Source organism: Stomoxys calcitrans, chromosome 2, assembly GCF_963082655.1.
Source record: "Stomoxys calcitrans chromosome 2, idStoCalc2.1, whole genome shotgun sequence".
NCBI classification, from domain to species: domain Eukaryota; kingdom Metazoa; phylum Arthropoda; class Insecta; order Diptera; family Muscidae; genus Stomoxys; species Stomoxys calcitrans.
Genome location: NC_081553.1, coordinates 4,574,997 through 4,599,121, shown reverse-complemented (window position 1 = coordinate 4,599,121; position 24,125 = coordinate 4,574,997). Strand labels below are relative to the sequence as shown.

The 24,125-nt window shown below is 38.7% G+C and overlaps 1 protein-coding gene across 3 annotated transcripts in view; it reads right to left on the bottom strand.

Moving 5' to 3' along the window:
* The window catches only part of LOC106080428 (uncharacterized), a 305,401-nt gene that overhangs the window by 157,185 nt on the left and 124,091 nt on the right, over positions 1-24,125 (bottom strand). For all 3 annotated transcript variants that reach the window (XM_059362377.1, XM_059362376.1, XM_059362378.1), the window contains one exon: positions 2,925-3,010. The gene's annotated coding sequence lies outside the window, so the exon portion shown is untranslated. The remainder of the gene's footprint in view (positions 1-2,924; positions 3,011-24,125) is intronic.

The window sequence follows — 24,125 nt, the reverse complement described above, 5'->3', positions numbered from 1 at the left end:
GGATATGAATTGCGCCCACTAGAGGCTCAAGCAGTCCAGACCCCCGTTTGGTTTATATGGCAGCTATATCTGGTTATGGACCGATTTAAACCATACTTGACACAGTTGTTGGAAATCATAACAAAACACGTAGTGCAAGATTTCATTCCAATCGGATAAGAATGGCGGCCTATAGGGGCTCAAGAAGTCAAGACCCAAACAAAACATGGACCGATATGGCCCATTTACAATCACAACCCACCTACACTAAAAAGAAGTGTTTGTGCAAAATTTCAAGCGGCTAGCTTTACTCCTTCGAAAGTTAGCGTGCTTTCGACAGACGGACGGACAGACGGACGGACATGGCTAGATCGACTTTATGAGGTTTCAGACAAATATTCCGAGTAGTTACAAGCAGATTGACGAAATTAGTATACCCCCATCCTATGGTAGAGGGTATAAAAACCATGCAGGCAAGGGAAATTTTCACAGCTGTTAATCATAAACCATCTGCTTTCATGGCGATAAGTAACGAAAATAGCAAAACGGCGACAGCAATATTGGCCAACAAACTATGTTGCAAATTGTTTTCTGCTGCTCTAGGCATTGGCCAATGCATCACAGGCGCCTGTGACAGCAAGTGTTCGTTAAAATTCCCCATTGTTAGCTCTCGGGCACGTTTTATTGAAGTGTGTTATTGTACCACACGGAATATCACAAATGATTGCGATACACAATTCAAACACACCCGCACATGTACAAACTCTTGATATGCTGAGCTCCATATACATTCAAAATCTTCTATCCATGCGAATGTTAAGTGAAGTTGGTGGCAGCAAGTTAAGGCAAAAAGTGATTGTAATGCAACGGCACAACCACAAGCGACCAGATAAAACAATTACAACAAACACCAAAGCACACTAGACAATGTCGACAATGCCGAGTTCCAGTCGAAGGAGTAGACGACAATAATGATGGTTTTCAATGAACCCAGCGTTGGGGGGTTCATTGAGAAGCAACACAAACCTTACTTACATGAAGCCACCACCGGTAGACACACTCATCGGAACTCACTCGACGCATATTGCTACAAAACGCAAACATTTAAGTATGTTTACTATTTTTATACCCTCCACCATAGGATGGGGGTATACTTATTTCGTCATTCTGTTTGTAACTACTCGAAATATTCGTCTGAGACCCCATAAAGTATATATATTCTTGATCTTCGTAACATTTTATGTCGATCTAGCCATGTCCGTCCGTCTGTCTGTCGAAATTTTGAAATTTTTCACGTAGTGTTTTGGTATCACTTCCAAAAACTGCGCTAAGTATTGTCCAAGTCGGTCTATGTTTTGATATAGCTGCCATATAAACCGATCTTGGGTCTTGAGTTCTTGAGCCTTTAAAGGGAGCAATTAACGTCCGATTTGACTGAAATTTAGCACGTAGTGTTTTCTTATGATACTCAACAACTGTGCCAAGTATGGTTCAAATCGGTCCATAAGCCAATATAGCTGCCATATAAACCGATCTTGGGTTTTGACTTCTTGAGCCTTTAGAGGGTGCAATTCTCATCCGATTTGGAATACATTTTGTACTACCGTTTCGCTCATGACCTTCAACATACGTGTCTAATATGGTCTAAATCGATCAATAGCTTGATACAGCTTCCATATAAAGCGAGATCTTGATTTTGCTTTCTGAACCCCTATAAGGCGCAATTCTTATTCAATGTTCCTTATTTGCCTAAAAAGACAAATGCGATCCATGGTGAAGGGTATATAAGATTCGGCCCGGCCAAACTTAGCACGCTCTTACTTGTTAAAATTAAATCAGTTAAAAAGTAAATTGAAAATTTCAATCATATTTTTAATTGAATATGCAATATTTTAAATTGAAAAAATTTTCAATTAAATTTTCAAAAACGGACGGTGATATTATTATCATTTTTGTGATTGAAGCAGTTTCAATTAAAAAATTAATTGGATCATTTAATTTCATGATTGAAACCGATTTTAATTTTTTCCATGAACATATATTCGATTCTCAAATCGTGGACGTTTTCCACTTTTTCAGTTGTGGACCACTGTGAGACTTAGTAGATTGTGGAAGTTGAGTGAATATGGGAGAGTTGGCACAACTTCCTTGTCAATGTAATACAAAAGTTTAATTTGAAGAATTTGTAGACACAAAACACGCTGTATGTACAGTAAGTACTCGTATATATGTGAGCGTAGATGTGAACATGTTTGCGTTTATTTCTGTCGCTGTCCTCGTTGCTTTTCTCGTCAAAGGGGCCAACTTAATGCATGAACATAAGTGTGAAAGGGGCGGATGGACAAAAAGTTGGTATTTGGTTTTGTGCCCTTTTGACTTTGATTTATTGATGTGGGTAAATGTTTCTGTGTGGCTTTCCAAGCGACTCACAGACAACAATATTTACATGCACAAACGTTGTTGTTGTCATATAATCAGAAGATACGCAACACATATTCACTTAAAGACGTACTTACACATGGATACTTTGAATAGTACATGTGTGTTAACATACATAAACATGCATGCATATACAATTGGTATGTGTCTGTACGAAACTGTATGTATGTACATTGGCATGTATGTATGTATGTGACTATGTGCTACACTCGCACACTGGCATACCCATCTATGCTTTAATGTCAAACACAGACGAACATGGACATTTTCGATCGATGTTTAGATAAAAAGCAACATATGTAAATATTTGCCAAAGACAAATTTGCCACATACATTGAATGACAAGAGTGTGTGTGTGTGTGTGTGTACTTGTATGTGTTTGCATTCACTCAGACGAGAATGTGGGCAACAGTTAAAGCATCTTTACCGTCTGATCTTGAGTATGGATGTGTAACTTCATTTGCTTTCGATTTAATATTCTGTAACATAATTTATTTAAAACTTACCTCAAAATGTTTTGTATTGATTTTTAATCACAATGTCTTGAAGAGCGAACACTAATGGAAACTGATAAGGTCAACTGCTTGGTGATCTGAAAGGAAAGTAATTTAATTAGAATGAGACATTTATTTTAGGTAGGTTTTGTGTTTTTTTTTTTGGGTAGATAATGCCCTAAACAGCTTAGTAAAAAACAAATTGTTTGGAAAAAAATTTTATGATTTTATATAAAAAAATGTTATTATTTTCCTTTAATAATATGAATTTAAGAACGGCTGTACCGATTTCTTGTTTTAAATTTTGCCAGATTGTATTGTACAAATCTAGCAAGTTTGATCCAAAAGTGAACTGTGTAGAAAGCTCCAATAGCATTGTACAACAGCAAATCCAAGTGGGTCGAAAATTCCAAATGAGAATGAAAGTTCTAGGTCTTCAAATCAAACATTTTTAGAGCCCTTTTAACATTGGCCCTGTGTGGCTCTGTCTCTAGCCATGTCTGTCCGTCCGTCCGTTTGTCTGCCTAAAGCACGCTAACTTTCGAAGGAGTAAAGCTTGAAATTTTCCACAAAAAGTTTTTTTGGTGCAGATGAGTTGGAATTTTAAATGGGCTATATCGGTCCAGGGTTTGATATAGCTGCCATATAAACCGATCTTGGGTCTTGATTTCTTGAACTTCTGACTACGCAATTCTTATCCGATTGGAATGAAATTTTGCAGGAAGTTTTTTGCTATGATTTTCAATAATTGTGCCAAGTATGATTCAAATCGGTTCATAACCTGATATAGCTGCCATATAAACTGATCTGGGATCTTGACTTCTTGAGCCTCTAGAGGTCGCAATTACTAACCGATTTGGCCAAAATGTTGTACGGCGGATCCTCTTATGACCATCAACATACGTGTTTATTATGTTCAGAATCGATCTATAGCCTGATACAGCTCCCATATAAATCGATTTCTCTATTTTACTTCTTGAGGCCCCAACGGGCCCAATGCTTATTCGAATTGCCTGACCATTTACACAAGTCTTCAACATATAATTTAATTGTGATCCAAACCGGACCATAACTTGATATCGCTCTAATAGCAGAGCTAATTTTTTCTTATATCCTTTTTTGCCTAAGAAGAGATGCCGGGAAAAGAATTCGACAAATGCGATCCATGGTGGAGGGTATATAAGATTCGGCCCGGTCGAACTTAGCACGCTTTTACTTGTTATTTATTATTCGATTTTGCTGAAATTTGAGACAGTGAGTTGTGTAAGGCCCTTTGAAATCCTTCGTTAATTTGGTCCATATCTGTCTAGATTTGGATATAGCTGCCATATAGACCGATCTGTCAATTAAGGCTTTGGGTCCATAAAAGGCGCATTTATTGTCCGATGTAGTCGAAATTTGGGACAGTGAGTTAAGTTAAGCCCCTCGACATACTTCTGTAATATGGCACAGATCGGTCCAGATTTGTATATAGCTGCCATATAGACCGATCTCTCGATTTCTCTTTATTTTCCGATTTCGCCGAAATTTGGGACAGTGAGTTGTGTTAAGCATTTTTCTGCTACTTGTCCCAAAACGGTCCAGATTTTGATATAGCTGCCATATAGACCGATTTCTCGATTTAAGTCTTGGCTACATCAAAGGCGCATTTATAATCCGATTTCACTGAAATTTGACACAGTGACTTATGCTGGACTTTTCGACATCCGTGTCGTATATGGTTCAGGTCAGTTTATTTTTAGATATAATGGGTTGCCCAAAAGGTAATTGCGGATTTTTCATATAGTCGGCGTTGACAATTTTTTTCACAGCTTGTGACTCTGTAATTGCATTCTTTCTTCTGTCAGTTATGAGCTGTTACTTTTAGCTTGCTTTAGAAAAAAAGTGTAAAAAAGTATATTTGATTAAAGTTCATTCTAAGTTTTATTAAAAATGCATTTACTTTTTTTTAAAAAATCCGCAATTACTTTTTGGGCAACCCAACATGAACAATGACTTGTAGTTATTAGTATTTAATCCAAATCGGATAGTATTTCGAATAGCTGCTATGGGGCATAAGGTATGCATTTTTCACCGTATTTCGATGAAAGGTGGTTCACATATATACGCTAAAGTTCGAGCCGGCCGAACTAAACGCCTTTTTACTTGTTTTATCCAAATAGTCTCCCCCATATTTCAATACGATGCTTCCTTTACCCAATATTTCAGTGTTTCTATTCTCGTGAACAAAAAATTTTTATGTATCATCATTAATTTTTGCACTTCAAAGTAATACTCACATCGTCCTTCTGTTTGTAACTAATCAAAGTAATCATCTGAAACCCAATAAAGAATACGAAATCTGATCAAGAAATAACCGTTATTTAAAATTATTTCAAAAAGTATTTATTTATTCATCAATGACTATCTTGTCCCCTTCAAAGTAATCCCCCTCAGATATTTTTTCCGTTTTTTTTTTCGAAACACTTCTAAATTGCGCTTTTTGGTAACAAAAAAACTTAATACTGTTTCTTTGATCAATTTCTTCGAATAATAAAAAATCGAGGAGCGAACCAAAACACGACTATCCTCTTATCTGTCAAAAACAATATATTATAACAGACGTGCGTACCAACATAACAGAACAAAAATTGTGAAAATCGAAAATGCATAACTCACGAAATTTAAAAATAACGGTTATTTTTTGATCAGACCTCGTATATAGGCCTCTCATATAAATATATCTCCAGGTTAAGCTTCTATATCTCATAAAGGCCATATTCATAGCAATCGATACATAAATTGTTTGAGGATCAGTCGAACTTGTAGCATTTTTTCTTTTTTTTTTCCAATTTATATTTAGTTGCTTCAATCTATTGGTAAGGCCGAACACCCTACCCAATCCGAAAAAGCTTATTTAATTTTTAAACATACTGAGTCTAATGTTATTAAAAAAAAGTTCATTCCAAATAGTAGTGTAAAATTTAAGGATTTCATTTGTCTTCCAATTTCTCAGAAAACTTCCTTTCTGAGAAGCAGGGAAAGAAGCAACCAAAAAAACGTTTTGCAAATTAACTGTGATCAAATCCAAAGAATTGCAAAGATTGCATAAACGTATGTAGTTACCTTGCAATGTATGTTAATTATAGTTACCTACAGTGATTTTTTTTCTGTTTCCCTTTCACTCTTTCCCTTTCTGCAACTACTCTAAATAACATCCATAACAGCCTTGCAGCATTCAGTAGAAATTTATATGGGCTCATCTTTCAATGACTTTCACAAATCCATTTTATTCATTTCAGAAATGTTTGTGGCATTCCAATGTTGCCAATGTGAGATTCCAATGTTCTTAGAAAAAAAAGGGAAACCCATGGAAAATTTGATTTGAACGCATTGGGCGAGACAGGAAATGCAACAACGTAAAAAGCCACAAACGTTTTTCTTCCCCTTGGACTGTATGTGGAAAACAAATGGTCAGAACGTTAATGTGGCACATAAATTAACATTCCGACCCATTGAATAAAGTTCGAAGTTTTCATAGTTCAACATTCCTAAACTCACTGACAAGCAAACACACGCACACACACACACACACACTGCCATCCGACAGAGAACACACTGACGTGCTCTGGTCTGTGCCACCACATAACAACCAATGCAGAGAAACAAAAACCAAACATACGTACACACTGCACTAAAGAGAACGTAATATATCCTGAACAGTTTTGGTCTAGTATGTATGGTCCTGCCTTTTGCCACTTTTGGTTGAGCTGTCCAGAGCTGTCCGATATCCGTTTCACAATCAAGTGTGTGCGTATTTGTGCTAACAATAATGAGGTGGGGGTGGGAGGGGTATGGGTAGCAGATACAAGTAATTACATGGCATTATACTCGGCACTAACGGCAACAATTGCAGCAACATCACCAATGCTATGGTGGTATGTGGGCTATGGCAATGGCATTGCTGTGATGTCTGCTGGAGCGGCTGACTGACTGACTGACTGCATGGGGAAACTGGTAAAAACGTTTCTACGGTAAACACAAAACAATTATTAGGTTTTTAATCACCTGACAAACTGCAATTACGGAACATATTTACTAATGGCTCCCAACAGCAACAACATCCGAGGATTCCATTGGATCAACTCTAAATAAAATATAACGAAATGTGAGAATCATTTGCCAAGGAGTTGATGATGAAACATTAGGGCACTTTTCCCATTCGCAGTGCGTTAGTGGTGCCGCAGCCAGTTTGGAAAATTCAGAAGGTCGGTGAGGACCAAGTCTTCCGGAAAAAAATGGGAATCGTACGCACATTTTCTCAAGTGTTTATTTATTTACGATTGTGTTCGTTACCTACACGCGCGCATTCACACACACACACACACATCCGCAGTTGAAAGACCCAACTTTTCGTTTGCTGTGTAATAAAACATACTTGTACAACAAATTATTTATCATCACCATGTATCTTCTTCAGACATTCCTGTACACTTCTCCACTCCGGGCACTCCAACAAGCACCCCTAGGTATCGGATGGCATCGAAATTTGTTGTTATGTACGCTTCTTCTCGTTCCCATCATCAATTTTTCTCAGCAGGTTGCTTTAGGTGGCAGTCTCCGTATTTATTTTAGTGTATGGAGTAGGGGAGTGGTATAAAGGATTTTGGGGAAATATGTTTCAAGGGTTTGCTCATATTTCTGTTGTTATGGCTTTATTATATTACGGTTGTTAAAATCAACTGAATGGACAATCTTTGTGTGCTGCCTCAAGCGGTACTTTTGTTTATGCAATATTTTTATCAGCTATTCCATGAATAAAACGGATATTTTTGGATTTGTAATTAAATTTGATTGAATTAAGATAATGTTTCACTTAATTGCCAGCATATCTTGAAAAAAAAAAAAAAATCTGACAAAGCCCAGTTCATTCTTCTATTGTACTTAATCTTAGGCTATTCGACTTACTTCTATTTAAGGGTGATTTTTTAGGTGTTTTCTTTTTACCAACATTGGTTTAAACAGTTCACGCACGTTTCGTGTTTTGTTTCACTGTCAAACATCATCAGTTTGGTCAATAATTTAACCATGAATCATCTTACAGACGAACAACGCTTGCAAACTATTGAATTTTATTATCAAAATGCGTGCTCTGTTACGAAAGTTCATAGCGCGCTTCTTCTGTTGAGCGACGAAGCTCATTTTTGGCTCAATGGGTAAGTAAGTAAGCACCATAGTCGATTTTTGAGTGAAGATCAGCCAGAAGCATTGCAAGAGCTACCGATGCATCCAGAACAAGTAAGAGCGTGCTAAGTTCGGTTGGGCCAAATCCTATATATATATATCTTCCCCCATGGTCGCATCTGTCGACTTATTTGCGCAGTATTTGGTCTTAGGCAAGCAAAGTATAATGAATAAGGACGGATGAGCAGCTATATCAAGTTATAGTTCGATTCAGGGCTCAAGAAGCGAAATCGGGAGATCGGTTTATATAGATCGATTCTGACCATATTGCACACATATGTTGAAGGCCATGGGAGAAGCCCTTGTACAAATTTGTGCCAAACGGATGAGAATTGCGCTCTCTGGAGGCTCAAGAAATCAAGACCCAAGATCGGTTTATATGGCATCTATATCAGGTTATGGACCGATTAAGACCATACTTCGCATAGCTGTTGGAAGTGACATCAAAGCACTATGTGCAAAATTTTAGTCAAATCGGACGAGAGTTGCGCCCTCTAGAGGCTCAAGAAGTTAAGACCCAAGATCGGTTTATATGGCAACTATATCAGGTTATAGACCGATTTGAACCATATTCAGCACAGATATTGGAAGCGATATCAAAACACTATGTGTGAAATTTCAGTCAAGTCGGACGATAATTGCGCCTTCTAGAGGCTCAAGAAGTCAAGACCAAAGATCGGTTTGTATGGCAGCTATATCAGGTTATGGACCGATTAGGACCATACTTCAAATATTTGTTGGAAGTGATAATAAAACACTACGTGCGAAATTTCAGTCAAATCGGGCGAGAATTGCGCCCTCTAGAGGTTCAAGATATCAAGACCCAAGATCGGTTTGTATGGCAGCTATATCAAAACATGGTCCGATTTGGCCCATTTACAATCTCAACTGACCTACACTAATAAGAAGTATTTGTACAAAATTTTGAGCGGCTAGCTCTACTCTTTTAAAAGTTAGCATGCTTTTGACAGACAGACGGACGGATGGACGGACGGACGGACAGACGGACGGACATGGCCAGTTCGACTTAGAATGTCAGGGCGATCAAGAATATGAATACTTTATGGGGTCTTAGACGCATATTTCAAGGTGTTACAAACAGAACGATGAAATTAGTAATCCCCCAATCCTATGGTGGAGGGTATAAAAAGTCACGGTTTGGTGCAGTTTGTGTGCTGGTGGCATTATTGGACCGTACTTCTTCAAAGATGTTGTGAATCTAAACATAACTGTGAATGGTGAGCACTACCGAGAGATGATATCCAACTTTGTTTTGCCCAAAATGCAAGAGCTTGACTTGCATGACATGGCTCTCGGGCGATTTACATATATGACAGCAATATGTAAATCTAAGCCGATTTCTATGAAATTCACCATACACGTCGAGAGTAAAAAAAAAACTCCATCATGACCAATTTCGAGAGAATCGGTTAACAAATGAGCACTTTATTGCAATATTTCTCAAAATCGGACGAACATATATATAGGAGCTATATCTAAATTTGGACCGATTTCGAGCTAACTTCTCAGATATCGGGGTAGACGTCAAGGAAAGCGTTGCGTTTTCGCAAGATTGTTCAATAAATGAGCTTGTTGTGACTCTAGAAGTGAAAATCGTACGATATATATATGAAAGCTATATCTAAATCTGAACTGATTTCTTTGAAATTTATCTGTAATGTCGGGAGTTATAGGAAAATCCTTCCTGCCAAATTTCGAGAGAATCGGTTTAGAAATGACCATTTTATTGCACTATTACTGAGAATCGGACGAACATCTATATGGGAGCTATATCCAAATCTGAACCGATTTTTTTCAATTTCAATAGGCTTCGTCTCTAGGCCGAAAAACATGCCTGTACCAAATTTGAAGACGATCGGATGAAAATTGCGACCTATAATTTATACACAAATTAACATGGACAGACGGACAGACATAGCTAATCCGAATCAGAAAGTGATTCTGAGTCGATCAGTATACTTATCAATAGGCCTATCTCTCTTCCCTTTTGGATGTTACAAACAAATTCAATAAGTTATAATACCCTGTACCACACTAGTGGTGTAGGGTATAAAAAATTATATACATAACTCAAAATAAAATCAAAAATCAATAAGCCCCAGTGACAAATCACTGAACCATACTATAAACCAGGTCATCCATATCGTAAGTCCGGAACCTCCTATGGTAGAAAATCTCATGCCCATCTCCATCACCAGATCCTCCATCTCAAGGTATAGGAGGCAAATCGGCGGCATATGACCATTAGTATCCCTTATCCTGGTATAGGTTAGGTTAGGTTGAAAAGAGGGTGCAGATATTAATCCGCCACATGCCACTAGGGACATACACCTAAGCCAGTAATCGGATTGTTGTGCACTCTAAAAACTATAAGGTAACCTCTAAAAAGATAATTTTAAGTTAGGAATTGCGTGGGGATCGCACCTCCCATCTTCGCCGATGGAGAGAATTGCCAAACATTCCTACAGATTCCCATTCCCTTACACTTTAATGTGATGGTCCTTAATTTTTCTATGTTAAACCAGAGTCCCCAACGTTCAAAATATGGGACCAAAACGCCGAAGATAGCCTCCAGTCTTCGTTGAGAAACCGCCACTCTAGGGTGAGTGATCGTAATTGTCGGCGTAAGCCACAACCAAATCCCGATGGTACGGAGCGCTGCATCTTTCCCTGGAGAGAGAACTTGACCGCTACTCTGAAGTTCCCATCATGAAGGTAACCAGCCACTATCCTCGTCAACTGAGGGTCAAAACCATCTTTCCAACTTCATACGAAGACCCCTATTCCACACCGTGTCAAACGCCCTTTTTCAAGAAAATTTTGCAAAATGCCAAGTATTAAACGTTTATTGAGGGTAGATCATATGAATTCAAGTTGATTAGATAATAGCTTCGCAATTAGCTAGATACCGTTTAAAGTTCCGTTATCTAAAGTTTCCTCCTCATTTCATACCATCCTCTTAAATATGCGCATGTATGTTGCGCTTGTTCTCTGTTTATCACTTCTCGTGGATACAAGCAGCGTGAGTGATTGTGAAGGAATCACATTTCCATTGTGAAACACCTTCAATGTTTGCTGTTTTTTGTTTATGGCTGTTAATTACATACATATCATAATTTGTTTTATTTCTTATTTCGTGTCTTTTTTATTTGCGTTCATCTCCATTTGCTTCTTTTCCCCGGTGGTGGAGTTTGCAGATCGTGGTTTCTCTGGCTGACATGCGGGCATCATCCATTTTGGTTGAGTCCGTGTGGTACTGAATGTCAGTTTGACGGCTAATATGACAGATTAAAATTAATTATGAAAAATTAGTTTAAAGACCTACACAGGCTTAACATTTATGGCGTCATGTTAACATGAAATTTGTCCTTGAGCTTTGTAAATATGTTTATAAAAATTTAAAAGTAAAAAATTTCAAACAATTTCTGTACACCAAAGAAATGTCAGGGGATGAGAAATGAAGTAAAGAATCGTTCTAATTTTTGAATATGAAATACCGGAACAATTTTAAAGGTTTGCACTCTTTTCGTAATAGGCGCATGATATTTAAACCAATTGTAACAAGTAATAAAAAGGAGTTAAGTTCGGTCGGGCCGAACTTGGATACCCACCACCACGGGTGTATATGTAAACCACCTTCCATCAAAATCCGGGAAAATTGCATACCTGATGTCCCATAGCAGCTATATCGAAATATGTTCCGATTTGGACCAAATACTATAAAGTACAAGTCATTCTTCAATTGTGTAGAACAAAATATTGAATATTTTAATAGCTATTTCTAAAAATAAACCCATCTGAACCATATACGACACGGCTGTCGAAATGCCTAACATAAGTCACTGTGTCAAATTTCAGTAAAATCGGATTATAAATGCGCCTTTTTGTGGGCCCAAAACCTTAAATCGAGAGATCGGTCTATATGGCAGCTATATACAAACCTGGACCGACAGTTATATCCAAATCAAAAAAATATCGAAGAGTCTAACACAACTCACTGTCCCTAATTTCGGCGAAATGGGACAATAAATGCGCCTTTTATGGGCCCAAAACCTTTAATGGAGAGATCGGTCTATGTGGCATCTATATACAAATCTTGAGCGATCTTGGCCAAATTGTAGAAATATGTCGAGGGGATTAACTTACCTCGAGGAGATAAACCTAACTCACTGTACCAAATTTCGGGGACATCGGACAATAAATGCGCCTATTATGGCCCAAAACCTTAAATCGAGAAATCGGCCTATATGGCAGCTATGTTTCAATCTAAACCGATCTGAGCCAAATTGAAGGAGGATCTCGAAGGGCCTTACACAACTCTCAGTCCCAAATTTCGGCGACATCGGACAATAAATGAGCTTTTTATTGCCCCAAAACCTATAATCGAGAGATCGGTCTATATGACAGCTGTATCTAAATCTATTTCGAAGGGCCTAGCACAACTCACTGTTCCAAGTTTCAGCAAAATCGGAAAATACATGTGGCTTTTATGGACCTAAGATCCTAAGTCGGCTGATCGGTCTATATGGCAGCTATATCCAAATCTGGACCGATCTGGGCTAAATTGAAGAAGGATGTCTAGGGACCTAACACAACTCACTGTTTTAAATTTCAGCAAAATCGCATAAGAAATGTGGCTTTTATGGGCCTAAGACCTTAAATCGGTGGATCGGTGTACATGGCAGCTATATCCAAATCTGGAGCGATCTGGGCTAAATTGAAGAAGAATGACCAGGGGCCTAACACAACTCACTGTCCCAAATATCCGCAAAATCGGATAATAAATGCGGCTTTTACGGGCCTAAGGCCCTAAATCGGCGGATCGGTCTATATATCAGTCTAGATATCCTTCTTCAATTTAGCCCAGATTGCTCCAGATTTGCATATAGCTGCCATATAGACCGATTTCTCGATTTAAGGTTTTGGGCCCATAAAAGGCGCATTTATTGTCCGACATCGCCAAAATTTCGGACAGTGAGTTAGGTTAAGCCCCTCGCTACATTTCTGCAATATGGGTCAGATTTGGATACAGCTGCCATATGGAAAGATCTCTCGGTTTTAGGTTTTGGGGCCATAAAAGGCATTTATTGTCATATGTCGCTGAAATTTGGGACAGTGCTTTGTATTAGGCTCTTCGACATTTTTCTGTAACTTGGCTTAAATCGGTCCATATTTGGATATAGCTGCCATATAGACGGATATCTCGATTTAAAGTCTTGGCCCCATAAAAGGCGCATTTATTATCTGATTTCACTGAAATTTTACACAGAGACTTATCTTAGGCTTTTCGTCATCCGTGTCGTATATGGTGCAGATCGGTTTATTATTAGATATAGTTACTGTATTTATTGGAGGCGCAGAGGTTAGCATGTCCGCCTATGACGCTGAACGTCTGGGTTCGGTTTTCCCCTTTTAATGCTGGCAACATTTGTGAGGTACTATGCCCTGTAAAACTTCTCTCCAAAGAGGTGCCGCATTGCAGCACGCCGTTCGAACTCAGCTATAAAAAGGAAGCCCCTAATCATTGATATGTGAGAAGTTTGCCCCTGTTCCTTAGTGGAGTATGCATGGGCAAAATTTGCATTTACTTATTAGGATTTGGTCCAAATCGAAACATATTTCGATATAACTCCCATGGGACATAAGGTTTGCAATTTTCACCAGATTTTGATGAAAGGTGGTTTACATATATTCCCGAGGTGGTGGTATTCAAAGTTCGGCCCGGCCGAACTTAACGCTTTTTTACTTATTTAGGTTTTTATTTGTGTCGTCTCACTTAGCTTATATTAGTGTTACTTAGAAATCTTTTTCTACCTTTTTTATTTTTATATTTTTTTGTTTTAATTTCATTCGCAACACCTGACCATAAACAAGTTTGTGATGACTCTTTAAAGATCACTTGCTTAACTAGATGGCATGCATCCTAGTCGCTGGGTGCACCAAAAACTTATTAAAACGTAAATTTATAACAAACTCAGACTGCGGTTTCGCTGGCAAATAGCCGCCGGCATTTCCAAGCAAATTTGCATTTCCGCATCTCTGAACAAGCTGTTATGTGCACTGCGCAGTAGAAGGGGGAGTGCAATAGAGGCCGGAGATGACTGACTTCAACAGCCAAAGCTGCCGCGCTCCTCTGTCAGTATGACTTTATGTTTTGGAGTCGAGTACAAGAAAATAACTTTAAGAGTTACTCCTAATACTGTATGTAATTCATAATTTCGCATATGTTATGGCCACAAACATACTCAGCCAAATTCACCAACTGCTCCCCAAAGTGCTGTCGAGGAGTAAATGTATGCTCCACGCACTCACACATTCACTTAAAATCGTCGCTAACATGCTGTAAATGTGGAAAACCAAGACGACAATACAGACATACAGTATGCATCCCAAAGCAGCTACAGCCCGACTTAAACAGCTAGAGTAGAAGAGGGCACTAATGCAGAGGAATGCATAACTAACCGGGTCCATGATAAACTGAATCAGAATTACTACCCATCGTGTGGGAAGGATGCTTTCCAGTGTGTGCCACGTACAAGAGAACAGCTACACATTTTCATTTAAATTTCAAATATATTCTAAACGGCGACATTTAGCAAAAAAGGAAAGAAGAGAAGAAAAAACTAAATTTGATACTCATACACCTACCACTAGCGACATAATGTTCAAATTTTGAAACCTCGTTAAAAAAATATGATTTTTTTTTATACCCTCCACCATAGGATGGGATTATACTTATTTCATCATTCTGTTTGTAATACCTCGAAATATACGTCTGAGATCGTCACGTCATTTTCAGTCGATCTAGCCATGTCCGTCCGTCGGTCGAAAGCACGCTAACTTTCGAAGGAGTAAAGCTAGCTGCTTGAAATTTTGCACAAATACATTTTATTAGTGTAGGTCGGTTGGGATTGTAAATGGGCCATATTGGTCCATTTTTTGATATAGCTGCCATATAAATCGATCTTGGGTCTTGATTTCTTGAGCATCTGGAGGGCGTAATTCTCGTCCGATTTGACTGAAATTTTGCACGTGGTGTTTTGGTGTTACTTTCAACAACTGCGCTAACTATGGTTCAAATCGGCCCATAATCTGATATAGCTGCCATATAAACCCATTTTGAGTCTTGATTTCTTGAGCCTCTAGAGGGCACAATTTTCGTCCGATTTGACTGCACGTAGTGTTTTGGTGTCACTTTGAACAACTGTGTTAAGTATAATTAAAATCGGTTCATAATCTGGTATAGCTGTCATATAAACGGATCTTGGATCTTGACTTCTTGAGCCAATAGAGCGCGCAATTCTCATCCGATTTGAAATTTTGCATGAGGTGTTGTTGTTATGACTTTGACTTCTTGAACCTCTAGAGGGCGCAATTCTCGTCCGTTTTGGAAGAAATTTTGTACAACGGCTTATCTCATAACCTTCTACATACGTGTCTAATGTTCTGAATCGATCAATAACTTGATACAGTTCCCATATAAACCTATCTCCCGACTTTGCTTCTTGAACCCCTACAAGGCGCAATTCTTATCAGAATGAACTGAAATATTACACGAGGACTTCTACAATGTTCAGCATTCATTTGCGGTCCGAGTCGGATTATAACTTGATATAGCGCCAATAGCATAACAGTTCTTATTCAATATTCTTTGTTAGCCTAAAAAGAGATACCGCGCATAGAACTCGACAAATGCCATCCATGGTGGAGGGTATTTAAGATTCGGCCCGGCCGATCTTAACACGCTCTTACTTGTTTTTACCCAATATCGTATGTAACTGACACCGCCGTGAATGACTGTTCTCACCAGGATTCGAATCCAGCCATTCAGTGTCATGGTTTACGGCGGCTTTCTTTCAATTATTTATCCTCTTATAAATCACTGAAGGGGGTCTCTGGGTACGCCCATAGAAAAAATCAAGTACGACGTTGACAAGGCGACCACATACGTTCATAAAAGTGAATCAACACACATATGTTATTAGATCAACCACAAATGTTTATAAACCAGCAACAGTTATGTTGAACAAAAAGTACACAGCTGTTCACATTCTGCCAACCTCCATTGTGTCATTTTTTAAAAGATTGCAAAAAGTTTTTGTGTGCCGCTGAGTATTGAAACTGCTTTCCATCAATCCCGTTGTGTGTTTATAAACGCCTTACCACATGGTAACACCGCCGCTTTAAACTTAAGGTTGTTAGATCAACCACAAATTTTTATAAACCAATAACAGTTATGTTGAACAAAAAATCCACGGCCGTTCACATTCTGACAACCTCCATTGTGCCATTTTTTTAAAGATTGCAAAAAGTTTTTGTGTGCCGCTGGGAATTGAACCTGTGTTCCATCAATCCCATTGTGTGCTTATAAACGCCTTACCACATGGCAACACGCCGCTTTAAACTTAAGGTTGTTGGATCAACCACAAATGTTTATAAACCAACAACAGTTATGTTGAAAAAACGTCCACAGCCGTTCACATGCTGACAACCTCCATTGTGCCATTTTTTAAAAAAGTTTTTATGTGCGCTGAGTATTGAACCTGTGTTCCATTAATTCCATTGTGTGTTTACAAACGCCTTACCACATTGCACAACGGCTGCCTATACACACACAATGTTTTAAAAGTCGTTTAAACTTAAGGTTGGTATACAAGCACACTTCGTAGAGATGGTATTCACAACGGTCGGTGCTTGAAACACCAAAGCATGCTCACAAAATCATCCACGCTTGTTGACGATATTTTCAACAACGTCCGTGTATGATAATGACACCATTGGTGCATGATTTTGCAACAGTGTAGTAATGAAGCATTAATGACTTTCCCATATTGGCCTGCATAAAAATGTAAACTGAAGTATAACAATACGCCCATGGTATCTACGCTATTACTAAGCCACTCCAGGGTAACACCTGCTTCGCACGCTAGTATTTTCTGACCACTTGTCGTGGCAATATTTTCAAAGAATGGAATGCCATTTTTGCCATTTCTTGCACATTCCGATAAGGCTAATAAAAGCTCTTCGTTTCCATTGCTCTTTCCTCTAGTCCCACAATGTAAGATATTTGTTTGGGAAATTTATATCATCATCATTAGATTCAACTGAATTATTGTTTTCTCCTAAGTCTTAAATTTGGCATTTGTCACATGTATAATTCCATAGTAGGACTAAACGGTAAATTAAGAAGCATTATTATCCCACCTGACCCATCTTTTAATTTCCGCAGTGTAAAATCATTCATAACACAATATTTTTGTTAAATTATCGGATGCGCATGTCATTTCGATATCTGAAATAGAAGATGACTAATTTTTAAAGCTATTTTTTTATACCCACCGTTATAGGATAGAGGGCATATTCATTTAGTTATTTTGTTTGCGATACATCGAAATAACCATTTCCGACCCTATAAAGTAAATATATTCTTGATTACCGTAAAAATCTAAGACGATCTAGCCATGTCCGTCCGTTTGTCCGTCCGTCTGTCAGTTGATATCACGCTAGAGTCTTTAAAAATAGAGATATTGAGCTGAAATTTAGCACAGATTATTTTTTTGTCCATAAGCAGGTTAAGTTCGAAGATGGGCTATATCGGACTATATCTTGATATAACCCCCATATAGACCGATCCGCCGATTTAGGGTCTTAGGCCCATCAAAGCAACATTTGTCATTTGCTGTCATTTTGCTGAAATTTGGGACAGTGTAATGTGTTGGGCCAGTCGACATTCTTCTTCAATTTGGCCCAGATCGGCCCTGATTTGGATATAGCTGCCATATAGACCGATCCGCCGATTTAAGGTCTTGGGTCCATAAAAGCTACACTTATTGTCTGATTCGGCTGAAACTTGTGACAGTAAGTTCTGTTAGGCCCTTCGACATCCTTCGTCAATTTGGCTCTGATCGGTCCAGATTTGCATATAGCTGCCATATAGACCGATCCACCGATTAAAGGTCATGGACCCATGAAAGGCGCATTTATCGTCAGATTTTGCCGAAATTTATCAACGTGAGATATATTAGGCCCTTCGACATATTTCTGCAATTTGGTCTAGATCAGTCCAGATTTGGATATAGCTGGCATATAGACCGATCTCTCGATTTAAGCCTTTGGGGCCATAAAAGGCGCATTTATTGTGTGATGTCCCCGAAATTTGGGACAGTGAGTTGTGATAGGGACAGCTCCCTTCAACTTGGCCCAAATCGGAGCAGATTTGGATATAGCTGCCATATGGACCGATCTCTCGATTTGAGTTTTTGAGCCCATAAAAGCGCATTTATTGTCCGATGTCGCCGAAATGTCGCACAGATCGGTCCAGATTTAGATATAGCTGCCATATAGACCGATCTCTCGATTTAAGATTTTGGGCCCATAAAAGGCGCATTTATTATCCGATGTCGCCGAAATATGGAACTGTGAGTTGTGTTATGCCCTTTGACTTCCTGCTTCAAGTTGGTCCAGGTCGGATCAGATTTGAATATAGCTGCTGTATAGACCGATCTCGCGATCGCCCATAAAAGGCGCATTTATTGCCCGATGTTGCAGTGAGTAAGGTTAAGCCCTTTGACGTTCCTCTTCAATTTGGCTCAAATTGGTCCATATTTGGGTATAGCTGCTATATAGACCGATCTCTCGATATAAAGTCTTGGCCCCATAAAATTCACATTTATAATCCGATTTCGCTCAACTTTGACACAGTGACTTATGTTAGGTTTTTCCACATCCATGTCGTATATGGTTCAGATCGGTCTATATGTGGATAAGGCTACCAACGAGCAAAATTGGACAGTGACTTGTACTTATTAGATCACTCAATATCCATGCCTAATTTGGTCCAAACCGGATCATATTTCGAAAAAGCTGCTATGGGGGCATAAATTATGCATATATATGTATATACCCAAAGTGCTGGGTATCCAAACGCCTTTCTATTTGTTATGATTAAATTATCTTCAGGCTCATAGTGCTTTTACCATTCTTGACTACTATAGCCTTAAATGGCAGATTGGAGGGAACTATCCAATCCGTTTTGTCACGTATTTTTGTGGCTACTTCATTCTAATGTCTGACATTGTACTGACGTAAATTTGTGGGGGCGACACAATGGCACTAAATTCCCTGAGTAAAGCTTACAGCGATCGAGGTTGTTAGACGCGTTCCATCATATAACCTAAGTTTAAGAACCATAACAGTAGCAAACACGAAAATCAAAACTGCAAATTTTGTCCATGAACATACTACTAAGAAACAGGGGCAATTTTCCTACATATCAATGAGTGCGTCCGATTCAAGTTTAAGCTCAATGATAAGGGGCCTCCTTTTTATAGCCGTGTCTGAACGGCGTGCCGCAGTGGGACGTCTCTTTGGAGAAAAGTTTTACATGTCATATTACCTCACAAATGTTGCCAGCCTTAGTAGGGGAAAACTACCACTGACAATTTTTTCTGACGGTCGCGCCAGGACTCATGCAGCTCAATCGATATAAAAGTAATTCAAAGTTGATCCGTAAACCTACTGTTGGGCCTTTTTTAGAATTGCGCCCCTAGCGGCTCAAGAATTATAACCTGAAGATCGGTTAATATGGGAGCTATATCCAACTATGGATCGATAGGAAGTATTTGTGCAAAATTTAAAAGCGCCTAGCTTTACTCCTTCGGTAGTTAGCATGGTTTCCACAGACAGTTAGGCTAGATCATGGCTAGATCGACTTAAAATGTCATGGCCATCAAGAATCTACATAACTTATGGGGTCTTAGACCAATATTTCGATGTGTTACAAAGGGAATGACAATGTTAGTATACTCTTATCCTATTGTGGAGGTTAAAAAATGAAGTTAAAGCTCTCCGTCTTTTAAATAGCCAAACAATGCCATGTTTACCAACACAAGTACAGAAAATCTTTATGCTTCGCTGCACTTTAAAAAAGGCTTTGCACATGTGTTCTCATCTACATATGCAGATTACATTCCTAACCGTTTTAGAAGTATCGCACCCTCCAAAGGGTATGCTAAGTAAGGCTGGCAGTTGCGTTTAGTTTCTGTAATTGCAAATGGTATACTGCTGTCAACGTGTTTGTCTCAGCGGTGGAGGCGTATAGTTTTCCGGTTGTTTGTCGCTCCTTGTTCCTGTTGGTTGTATCCGTCTGTTACTGACACTTATTTGCATTATTTGACTTTGAGTTTGAGTTCGAATTTCTTGTGTCGAGCTTAGCTTGAAGTTTTTCACTAGACAACGATTTAAATGCACATAAATTTTCAGATTTTCCACAGCGCAGACTAATGCTTGCACTCAAACACACACGCACACACTGTCACATGCAAATGGAAAATTCATATTTGCAAAAAGTGAGGTGGTGCTTCCGACAGAAAATGGGGGGAAAAACAGTCCAAATGTTTTAAATAAGTATTATGTTAAACAATTACGATTATAATATTGGGTCAACGCCCATTTGAGGTTTTATTATAAATGTTGCCAATTATATTTGGAGAATTCCATTAGGCGTGTGCGCATATATGTGTAGTAGCATGTTCGGAAATTGATTCAAAAAGTAAAAACTGGCTGAAATGTAAACCAATAAATTTTGCCACAAAAATGGGGCGTACATAGCTGTGGTCAAAAAAGGATGAATGAACTAACATTTGCACATAAACAAATATAACGTGTGTGTGTGTATATGTATTATACTCATCCATACATGCAAAGCTTTCATTCATATATGAATGATTGCCAGCCACAAGGAATATGACTTTAAGAAAATATATTTGGGAAAACAATGCTGCAAATTTTTTGTAAAATTTATGGAAAATTAGAAATGTTGCCTTAACAATGTGTTTAAATAAAAGACTTTGCTTAACAATTTTTTTAAAGAGCTTGTAGATCTTAAACTTCAATGTGAGTCTGGGGAAAACGTCTTAAATCTCCTTTACTTTTGAAGAAGAAAAATTCTCCAAAATGCAGTCATCGTCATTTTGGGACGTACAAACAATGACCCCACACGTGACAAGAAATCCATTCGGCTGAAACCGGAGAACTAAATGAAGGTAAGAGAAAACAAACACCTGATAAAATATTTTCCTTTTGGCGTTCTGTCCTAAAAGTGCAAACGCCCTAGCCCTAACTCAAACGCTTTCAGGCAGAAAAATAGCAAAAACACAAAACGTGATGTTTCCATTTATATGGCCCATGAACTCGCAGCAAAGTTGCAGGGGAGAACACCGATTCGAAACCCTGTTTGGATGAGACGAAACAAAATGACATAAATTGCGGATAAAAGGCGTCTGGCGAGCGGTAGATGGCCAAGGGCAGAATTGGCTTAGGGCATTCCTTTAAGCACAACATTAGAGAAGATGAAATTTTAATAAGCTCGAAACTGAGACAGGCTGTTATACACGCAGATACTTACGTGTCTTGATTCACGGTCTAGATTGTGCGTAGTTTTTAACGAACAAGGTAATTGACATATTGCTTAAATTTCGTTGAAACAAACAAAAAAAAAATAAGTTTGTTTGGCTATATATAGCTCGCCAAAGGTTGATTCAAACTCGTCTATAATTTCAGATGACAATATTAGTTGCATGTTTGAATAAGAAAAAGAGCGCTAAGTTCGGCCGGGTCGAATCTCAACACTCAATATCGGGAGATCTGTCCATGTGTCAGCTATATTCAAATATGGTCCGATCTGAACAGTAAGAGAAACTCAAATTCATAACTACTTTCCAAGAAAAGGGAAAAAAGAGAAAATGCAAAAACAAGTAAAAAGGCTTTAAGTTCGGCCGGTCCGAACTTTGGATACCCACCACCTGGGGTATATATGTAAACCACCCTTCATCAAAATCCGGTGAAAATTGCATACCTTATGTCCCATAGCATTTATATCGAAATATGTTCCGATTTGGACCAAATACTGATAAGTACAAGTCATTGTTCAATAGTGTATAACAAAATATTGGTCTTTTTGGTAGCTATATCTAAAAATAAACCGATCTGAACCATATACGACAAGGGTGTCGAAATGCCTAACATAAGTCACTGTATCAAATTTCAGTGAAATCGGATTATAAATGCACTTTTTATGGGGCCAAGACTTTAAATCGAGATATCGGTCGATATGGCAGCTATATTCAAATCTGGACCGATCTGGTCTAAAATAAAGAAGGATGTTGAAGAGCCTAACACAACGCACTGTCCCAAATTTAGGCGAAATCGGACAATAAATGCGCCTTTTATGGCCCCAAAACCTTAAACCCAGAGATCGGTCTATATGGCAGCTATATGCAAATCTGGATCGATCTGTGCCATATTGCAGAAGTATGTCAAGCCGCTTCACTTAATTCACTGTTCCAAACTTCGGCGACATCGGACAATAAATGCGCCTCTTATGGGCCCAAGATCTTAAATCGGGAGATCGGTCTATATGGCAGCTAAATCCAAATCTGGACCGATCAGGGCCAAATTAAAGAGAGATGTTGAAGGGCCTAACATAACTCACAGTCCCCAATTTCAGCAAAATTGGATAATAAATGTGGCTTTTATTGGCCTAAGGTCCTAAATCGGAGGATCGGTCTATATGGCAGCTATATCCAAATCCGGACCGATCTGTGCCATATATCCAAATCTGGACCCATCTGTTCCAAATTGAGGAAGGATGTCGAAAAGTCTAACACAACTCACTGTCTCAAATTGCGGCGAAATCGAACAATAAATGAGCCTTTTATGGACCCAAAACCTAAAACCGAGAGATCGGTCTATATGGCAGCGATGTCCAAATCTGAACCGATCTGTGCCAAAATACAGAAGTATGTCAAGGGGTTTAGCTTAACTCACTGTCTACAATTTTGGCAAAATCGGATAAAAAAATGCCTCTTTTATGGTCCCAAAATCTAAAACCGAGAGGTCGGTCTATATGGCAGCTATATCCAAATCTGGACCGATCTGGGCCAAATCGACGAATGATGTTGGAGGGCCTAATACAACTCATTGTCCCAAAATTCAGCAAAATCAGACAATAAATGCACCTATTATGGCCCTTAAACCTTAAACCCAGAGATCGGACTATATGGCAGCTATATCCAAATCCGGACCGATCTGTGCCATATTGCAGAAGTATGTAAAAGCGCTTATCTTTACTCACTGTCCCAAATGCGCCTTTTATGGGCCCAAGACCTTAAATCGAGAGATAGGTCTATATGGCAGCTATATCCAAATCTAGTCCGATCAGGGCCAAATTGAATAGAGATGTCAAAGGGCCTAACACAACTCACAGTCCCAAATTTCAGCAAAATCGGAAAATAAATGTGCCTTTTTCGGGCAGCTATATCCAAATCAGAAAAGCGTGCTAAGTTCGGCCGGGCCGAATCTTATACACCCTCCACCATGGATCGCATTTGTCTAGTTCCTTTCCCGGCATCTCTTCTTGGGCAAAAAAGGATATAAGAAAAGATTTGTTCTGCAATTAGAGCGATATCAAGATATGGTCCGGTTTGGACCACAATTAAATTATATGTTGGAGACCTGTGTAAAATGTCTGCCAATTAGAATAAGAATCGCGCCCTTTGGGGTCTCAAGAAGTAAAACAGAGAGATCGATTTATATGGGAGCTGTATCAGGCTATAGAACGATTCAGACCAAAATAAACGCGTATGTTGATGGTCATGAGAGGATCCGTCGTATAAAATTTCAGGCAAATCGGATAATAATTGCGACCTCAAGAGGCTCAAGAAGTCAAGATCCCAGATCGGTTTTTATGGCAGCTATGACAGGTTATGAACCGATTTGAACTTTATTTGACACAGTTGTCGAAAGTAAGAATAAAATACGTCATGCTAAATTTCACCCAAATCGGATAGAAATTGCGCCCTCAGAAGCTCAAGAAGTCAATACCCAAGATCGGTTTATATGGCAGCTAAATCAGGTTATGGACCGATTTGAATCATTTTTGGCACAGTTGATGGATATCACAACAAAACA